The sequence below is a fragment of the Octopus bimaculoides genome, chromosome 8 (genome assembly GCF_001194135.2).
Source record: "Octopus bimaculoides isolate UCB-OBI-ISO-001 chromosome 8, ASM119413v2, whole genome shotgun sequence".
Lineage (NCBI taxonomy): Eukaryota > Metazoa > Mollusca > Cephalopoda > Octopoda > Octopodidae > Octopus > Octopus bimaculoides.
Genome location: NC_068988.1, coordinates 54,277,326 through 54,285,910, shown reverse-complemented (window position 1 = coordinate 54,285,910; position 8,585 = coordinate 54,277,326). Strand labels below are relative to the sequence as shown.

The 8,585-nt window shown below is 34.2% G+C and overlaps 1 protein-coding gene across 12 annotated transcripts in view; it reads right to left on the bottom strand.

Annotated features, from left to right (window-relative positions):
• Positions 1 to 8,585, bottom strand: part of LOC106882633 (tensin-1) — an 835,201-nt gene that overhangs the window by 569,700 nt on the left and 256,916 nt on the right. The gene's annotated exons all lie outside the window — the stretch shown is intronic.

Below are 8,585 nucleotides of genomic sequence, written 5' to 3'. Positions count from 1 at the left end.
ATATATATATATATATATATACACACACACATAATAATTAATAATTGGCCCTTTTCTTCTATGCAGACAGTCAATTTAGCTTTGAGGTCACTTAATCGAACATATCAAGGGCTCTGCATTTCTGTTGTTTTCCTTTCGCTGCTGATGCTTCTCAACTTGTTTGTTTCTGTAGCTGATACATACATATACATATACACATACATAGAGACATACATACATACATACATGCATATATATCAAGCCTAACTTTTTTTCCCTGCATTACTATTTCTATATCATCTCAATATGGGTTTCTCATATGGCCACTCTTGACCCTACAGGCATTGCCCTGCATGAAGAATTGAGAGTTTAAGCTCAAATTCATTTGAACACAACTCTGGGTCTTTTAAACTGAGGATATTTACCTCTCACCTATTGTCTGCATACGTACATACACACGCACACACACACACACACACACACATCATATTTGGTGATCTATATCAGGGGTTTTCAAACTTTTTGACTTGCAGACCCCTTTATATTTCAGGCTTTACCTTAGGGACCCCCTTATAAACACTTATGAAATTTATACATAAATATTTGCTTAAAATAACATATATTTTTACATTTATTTATTTAACAGTATTTAACAAATAGGTTTGTTGTCAATTAAAAGATTTTGATTAAAAAACATATATAAAATCAAATTGCCCATAAAAAGTATTTGCTGTCCACGGACACCCTGTCTTGTCCTTGCAGACCCCCTGTTTTGTCCTTGCGGAGCCCCTGTAGTCCACGGACCACAGTTTGAAAACCCCTGATCTATATGATGTCCTCTGACATAAGAGAGACCACCTACTTTTTGTGGAAAATAAGTATATTTTGCTGAAAAAAACAAATTTCATATTTCATCATACACTCATACATAAAATATCTCATTCACAATATGGTCGCATTAAATGCATGGCAATATTTTGTTACATTATAGAATTAAAAAAAGCATGTATGGTGGACACACATGCTTTTCTCCAGAGTATCAGCTCCTTCCTTCGTTTTCTCTTTTCTGAACTCTTCCCTCTTGCCAACAAAGAACCATGCTTGAAATGTCATTTCCACTCCTATTTTCCCATCTGTAACTTTCACTGAACATCAATCTAATATATTCACTATGTACAACTAATTGATTTTTGTTGTTTTTTGATTTGCCTATATATATATATATATATATATATTATAATGGGGGAGGCTGGTTTATGGGGTTACCCTGGGTTTCTCGTCCATAAAGGGTTTGGCCATACGACATATCATCAAACCACAAAACCTACTGGCCTAAGACCTCTATAAAATATGGAGAGGGAAATGCCTCGTAAACAATGGGTGATTATCTCCCTTTGCCATTGGCTATCAAGTTCCAGCCATGCCACCATCCTGCGGTCTCCAAAAACCATGAAGGTAAACAATTGTCTCCCTTTGGCTTTGGCTATTGACTTTCATACTACGGATTGCGCATGAGATGAGTTATACCACAACAGACACCAACCTTGTGTTTATCTTTGTTGTAAGTATATGTGCATGTGTATGTTTGTTCAGACATATACATACATGTCTTTCTTTGGGCCCTCAAATCCTCACAGAGGTATAAGGGCACTGTTATCACAGGAAGAGATGTTCAATACTGATCCCAATATTGAACTTTTATTCATTGATGTCTTAAGAGTGAGAGGCAAAGATGACCTCAGCTGAATTTGTACTTAGAACACAAAAAGCCAGAAGAGCATTCTAGCTAATGAGTCTGCCAATCCATCACCTTATACATACATGAATGTGTGTGTGTGTGTGTGTGTGTATGCAAGTACAAATATATGGTAAATGGTCATTAAAGAGAATTTACCTCCTGTTGTTTCATAGTTCTAGAGGCAACAGCAACAACTACAGCAACATCCAGAACAAAAAGGAATATTGAATAGACGGATTGATTTTCTTTAATTTTTGCTGATTTTTTTTTAGTTCTTTAATTGTTTCTTTTGTGGTTGCTTGTTCTTTGCTTTGTTTTGTTATTTTTTTGTTTGAAAGCTTGAATGTAAAATAAATGATGTTTTCATGTATAAACTTCACTATTTATTTGACTTATAAATGTCAAAGACTTTATTTTCTATGATGCCATTTGATGTTACTCATTAACCTAGAAAAAAGAAGAAAGAGAAAGTGAAGGGGAGGGGGAAGAGTATAGGAGAAGGATGAGATGGGTGTCAGAAATGGAAGAATGATGGGGGGAGTATGGCATTCAGTTCAGAGCAGTTTGGAGACTTTCAAACTTGTGAAGTTCCATGTTAAGGACAATAGAGGATTTAGTTAAGGGATTTGGCTGCTATGTTGCTACCAGGAAATGCAGCATAGGTTCTTCAGCTCAATGATGGAGCATCTGCAGGGTCACTCAACTTGCTGGAAATAGGAGCTAAACTTGTATCAGATCATAAGAAGGATAGACTGGATAATGTAGCCCTAGATGGAATGGTCATGGGCGAAATATATTTTAGTGGTAAATTTTCTTGATCAGGACTAACATGGACATGGAGAGGAGGAGGAATAAACAACAAAAAGAACAACAACAACAGGAGTAGCAGCAATATCTAATAACAAGTGAAAAAGAGCAGAAATTGTCACACTTTAACCAAGTTGTGCATCTTTATTGTGTGTCCTCTACTAGTATTTATGAGGAGGTGCTTAAAAGTTCCTGGCTTTAGGGGTATCATGAAAAGCCTCATTGAAGGCCCAATCTTCTGAGACAGGGATATGTTGAATAAGATCATAATTAACAGGAACTTTTCAGCACTCCCTCGTACAGAAATAGACTAGACAATGAGCAATATGCCCAGATTGTCACATTGTACTCTTTTATGGTTCCTCATTCCATGTCAGACAATACAATAGAATTCTCAGCTAGTAGAAAAAATGGTTTAATTTAAACAAGAGAAGCTTGGGGCACACTCTGATGTCCATCAACTAACCTGCAATACCATAGGGCTGTTCAGTCTGAGCTGATGTGGCACTAACAAAATGTTAACATAGTAGATCCCACATTGGTTTTTTCTATAACCTGTGGAATTAGTTATCATGGTTAATGATTTCATTAGGAGATTAAGTGTTTATAAATAACAGGAATACTAACAAGGTTTTTTCGTTTTGTTTCTAAATAGAAAATGGGGGTGAGATTTAAGATTTTGATCGTCTATATTGTTATATATTCTTTAGATTTATGAGATTAAAATCTGATATAAAGTTTGGTATGACACTGAAGGTTGATATAAAGGGTGTGAGAATATATTATAATTATTATTATTATTTTTTAATAAATTATTAAGTATTTTAATTTTGTTGAGGGTTAGGAGAATGGGGTTCAGTGTATAAGCTGTAATTCTATTAAAAGTAATGATAATAAAGTAAGAATTTTTATCTATATGATATATTTATCATATGAATCATATAGAAAAACCTGTAGTTGCAGCAGTCATCAGGGAAAAGATCCCTTTACAGACATATTGTGTTAAAAACGACAATATTCTTCAGAATTAGACAAACCAAAATTGCCCTGGAAGCATCTGTGAGAGTGACAGATACACATTTTGCCATTTTTGTAACTTTTCAGTGCTATGCACTCATCCCTGCTGAAAAAAATTGTCTCACCCAGCCTGATATATAAAGATACTGAATAAACAATTCATTGGCTTTGCAAAGAAACTGCTTGGCTGGATAAAATTCAAATTATGCAATAAAAGCAGCTTTAGATTAAAATCTTTAACTGTTTGACTTACTTAACAATATTTTTCTTTTCTTGTATTAATTTTTTGTTTAATAATAATTATTTTTTGCTAAAAAAATAATAATAATACTATTTTAATTTTTTTTCTTGTGGAGAATTGATTGATATTTTATTTGTCTTTGAAATATTTTAATTTCTACTTTGTTATCAATTTTAGGGATCTATAAGGTTATCAACGTGTCTGATCACAGGCTTGTGTATAATATAATATTATATATTGTACTAACTCTGTTGTTCCTGGGTTTATCTGTGTTAATGAGAAAAACAAGGACATTGACACACAGAACTGTTATTGTTTGCATAGTGGCTTGGAGTGCCATACTTGTTTTTGGTATTTGTCGTAGGTTGATGCAATGTAGGATCTGAATTTTGTCAGCACATCCAGTCTTAACTAACAAGAATCAGTAAAGTGGTAGCCACCCTAGAACACTCAGATAAAATCAATGAAATTAAATTGTCAACACCCTACAGTTTTAAAATGGTCTGCTGTTTAATAAGGTTTAGTATAAACAACAACAATGATGCTAATGCTAAAACCATCAGTCAAAACAATATCAGCAATATAGCTACAATAACAAAGGAGATTCTCTGCATGGTTTTATGACCAGCTAGAAATAGCACTTGAATATCTTTTAAATCATTCCTTAATGTCTTTAAACCTTCTTTTATCTTTTACTTGTTTCAGTCATTGGACAGCAGCCATGCTGAGGCACTATCTCAAAAGGTTCAATTGTACGAATTAATTCCAGTAATTAATTTTTAAAATTCTGGTACTTATTTTATCAGATGTTTTTGCCGAATTGCTAAGTTATGAAGATGTAAACAAACCAACATCAATTGTCAAATGATGAGGCCAACACAAACATACATATATATACATAAATGATGGGCTTCACACAGTTTCTGTCTGCCATATTCACTCACAAGTCATTGGCCGACCTGAGGCTATAACAGAGTTGCAAAGGGAGCTGCTTAATTACACAGCCATGACTGCATCTAACAGAGAAGAATGTATTGAATATTGTTATCAGAAATAAAGAATATACTTCAAAAGAAGGGATAATCATGGTTAGAATGCCTGCCTGATAAGGACTGACTCGGGGCTAACAGTAACAACAAAAACAGAAACTATTTCAAGAGCAACAACAGCAATGTCAAAAACATGAACAATTTTATGCAGTAATAAAGGCTGAAAATCTTTATCCATGCACTGAAGGATCTCTTAAATTCCAGTCCAGTCCTTTATCAAGTTCCATCAAGGAAGTTTATAGTGATATTTTCCTGAATTTAGACTATCATTAAAACTTGAGATATCATTTGAAAGTCTCTGAGATGACAATTTCACCCAACTTTCAATGACATTATTTGACGTGTTGGTTCTTCCTTTAGAATATTATGTGTAGAATTCAATGATCCTCTGGTCATTTATGGAAGAAATGTTACTGATTGCCAATATGAATTTATAAAAAAATGATAGTAATAAAATATATATATATATATATATATATATATATACATATTTCTGAAAGTGAGCTGAAATATTTTTGACAAATTCTGAGTATGAAAAATATGAATAGAAAAAGAAAAAAAAAAAAGCAATGGAAAGACAAAAAAGAAAAAAATGGAATAAGAGAAGAGAAAGGAAGCATTAATAGATCATATAGGGGGGAAAAAATGAAGAAAAAAATGTTTTTAAAGAAATCCAATAAAACATGATATGGCTCTTAGATATTGATGATTACATAATTTTGTAATGGAATGACTGTTATGGGAATGAGAAGAGTTAAGTGTCTTTAACCAAGACAGAAGAACTGAAACATTAGACTTCCAATATTGATTTCTAAATTTGGTACCAAGGCCACAAAAATTGAAAGGAAGTGATGACAGTTGACAGGGTAATCCTCAGTAAATTACTGGTATTTGTTTTAGTGCAGTCAGAGAAAATGATATGTAAAGTTGATCCTGGTGAGATTTGAACTCAGGAAGCATAAAAAAGTATCACAAACTCTTTAGTCTGGTACTTAACCATCTCTGCTATGTGACCTTCCCTCAGACATTCAAACTTCAAATATCAAAGGGTTAGTACTCCACATATTAATGGGATGTAATCAAAATTTTCCTCTATACATGAGTACTGTCCTATCAAACTATAGTATAGATATTAACATTATCCTCCTCAAAATGTACCCTTTCCTGATTAAGTAGGTCTATGATCAAAAGCATTCTAGCTGTGACCATCCCATTTTTTTTCACACAGTATATCCAAAGTCATATTGTCTGGTATACTCTTTACTCTTTTACTCTTTTTACTTGTTTCAGTCATTTGACTGCAGCCATGCTGGAGCACCGCCTTTAGTCGAGCAAATCGACCCCAGGACTTATTCTTTGTAAGCCCAGTACTTGTTCTATCAGTCTCTTTTGCTGAACCGCTAAGTTACAGGGACATAAACACACCACTATCGGTTGTCAAGCGATGTTGGGGGGACAAGCACAGACACACGCACACAAACACACACACACACACACACACACACACACACACACATAGAGTTTCCGTCTACCAAATCCACTCACAAGGCTTTGGTCGGCCCGAGGCTATAGTAGAAGACACTTGCCCAAGATGCCACGCAGTGGGAATGAACCCGGGACCATGTGGTTGGTAAGCAAGCTACTTACCACATAGCCACTCCTGCGCCTATCCACTTTTGCCAACAATCTGGGGGAAATTTGGTTGCTATTTTCCACAAGTTGAACAAGTGTATAGAGACTCTCATTGGCTCACAAAAGAAATGACATAACATGTCCCAATATGGGGTCTGACACTTAGGGTCAAACAAAAAACTCTACAGATTCAGATTATTCTTACTAACAACGATAAGTGCTCTCTCCTAGCTGTGTTTTCTGACCTATAGGTATATACTGAGAATAATGAATTCATGCAAACCATTCTCCCATCAAACATTTGAAAAATTGGCTAGAGAGCAGCACAGCCCCACTTCAACTCTAGCTTTCTTTATCAAGCGAAATGTGAAGTTGAAGAAAGCTTGGTTGAAGAGGAAAGTATGTTACCTTGCCCTTTCAAGTTTGTCACCATTACAACCTTCTTCTTGGTGGTTGGCTGCCAAAGAGATGGGAACTATATGCCTTTTCCAATGAAAGTAAAGCATAACACCATTAGGCAATCCTTAATCTTTACAATGAACTCGGTTGCTAGCTAGATCTATCCTAAACATAACAACAGCTGTCTGACTTAGTGCAAGATTTAAATATTTTAGTCCACAGAACATTTGTATCTCTCTCTATATATATTTGTCACTCAGGCATTTATATTTATGGACATAGAGAGAGGAAAAAGTGAAAATAGATTTTGCATCTATCACATTTTGTCATGGCTAACATATGAGGTGAGGGCAAACCACACAAGGAAAATGTTGGAATTTGATAAATATTTCAGTCAAAAACCAAACATTACAGTAAAAATAACTCATCTTCCATTTATCAAAAATTGACATTTAACACGTGTTATACACTTAAGTAAACATATCAATGTATAAACATATATGAGTGTGTGTGTGTGATTTATATATATATATATATATGTATGTGTATGTGTGTATGTGTGTGTGTGTGTGTGTGTGTGTGTGTGTGTGTAGGACTCAGCTGGTACATTTTTCTCAACCCTGAAAGGATGAAAAGTCAAAGTCGACTATGGTGGACTTTGAACTCAGAATACAAACAGCTGGAAGAAATACTGCTAAGCATTCTGTTTAGCACGGTAATAACTCTGTCAACCCACTGCCTTAATAATAATAATAATAATAATAATAATAATAATAATAATAATAATAATAATAATAATAATAATAACAACAACAATAATAATAATAATAATAATAATAATAATAATAATAATAGTAATTTATTGTGTCTGGGGAGAATCATTCTCTTTTAGTGCCTTATTAATTTAACACATTCACCAGTAAAGTTTCCACTCATTTAGTTATTTATTTTTAGTAGTAAAAATAAATAAGTAAATGAGTGGAAATTAGACCAGTGAGTGTGTTAAATTAATAAGGTACTAAAAGAGAATGACTCTCTCCAGACACAATAAAATATGCTTCAACACACGAATCCATATAAAGAATCTTGCAAAGCAAATACAAAAACGAAATAATAATAATCCTTTCTACTAAAGGCACATGGCCTGAAATTTTGGTGGAGGGGACTAGTTGATTACATCGACCCTAGTGTTTCACTGGTACATATTTTATTGACTCCGGAAAGGTGAAAGCCAATACCAACCTCAGCAGAATTTGAAAATAACAACAATAACAATAATAATAATCCTTTCTAGTAAAGGCACAAGGCCTAAAATTTTGGGGAAGGGGACTAGTTGATCACATCGACCCTAGTGATTCACTGGTACATATTTTATTGACTCCGAAAAGGTGAAAGGCAAAGCTGACCTCAGCAGAATTTGAAAATAACAATAACAATAATAATAATAATAATAATAATAATAATCCTTTCTAGTAAAGGCACAAAGCCTGAAATTTTGGGGACGAGGACTAGTTGATCACATCGACCCTAGTGTTTCACTGGTACTCAATTTATTGACCCTGAAAGGATGAAAGGCAAATTCAACCCCGGCGGGATTTGAACTCAGAATGTAAAGACGGATGAAATGCTGCTAAGCATTTTGCCCAGCATGCTAATGATTCTGCCAGCTTGCCACCTTAATAATAATGATAATAATAATAATAATAATGACCAGTAAACAAGT